Genomic DNA, 459 nt, shown 5'->3' on the forward strand with positions numbered 1-459 from the left:
GGGGGGGGGGGGGGGGGGGGGGGGGGGGGGGGGGGGGGGGGGGGGGGGGGGGGGGGGGGGGGGCTGAGCGGCGTTCCTCGGGCGCTCGGGGCGGGGGTCGCTTTTGTCCCCGCTCGCGGGCATCGCGTCGCCGCCCGATTTTGGAGCGTTGCGGTGACAAAGGGAAGGGAGACAATGGGGGGGATCCCTCGTATGTGTCCCTGTTCCCCCCGCGCCCCGATCGCCGAGGGGAATGGGGTGGCTATTGTCCCTCGGCGAGGGGCGACGCCCTACCCGCGGCAGCGGCGCCCCCTCCCCTCCCCGCCATTGTTAGTGGGGAAGGGGCGGTATCCGGGCGGCCGCGCCCCGACGCCATCGAGCCGTGGGGGTCCCTCTCGGAGCCCCCTGTGCCGGTGTCGCTCCCCAGCGCTCCCCGTCCCCTTCGCCCCTGAGGGGCTGAGGCGGGGTGGTGGTGGGGGG

This window comes from Onychostruthus taczanowskii, unplaced genomic scaffold (assembly GCF_017590055.1).
Source record: "Onychostruthus taczanowskii isolate IOZ18803 unplaced genomic scaffold, ASM1759005v1 scaffold56, whole genome shotgun sequence".
In the NCBI taxonomy this organism is placed as follows: domain Eukaryota; kingdom Metazoa; phylum Chordata; class Aves; order Passeriformes; family Passeridae; genus Onychostruthus; species Onychostruthus taczanowskii.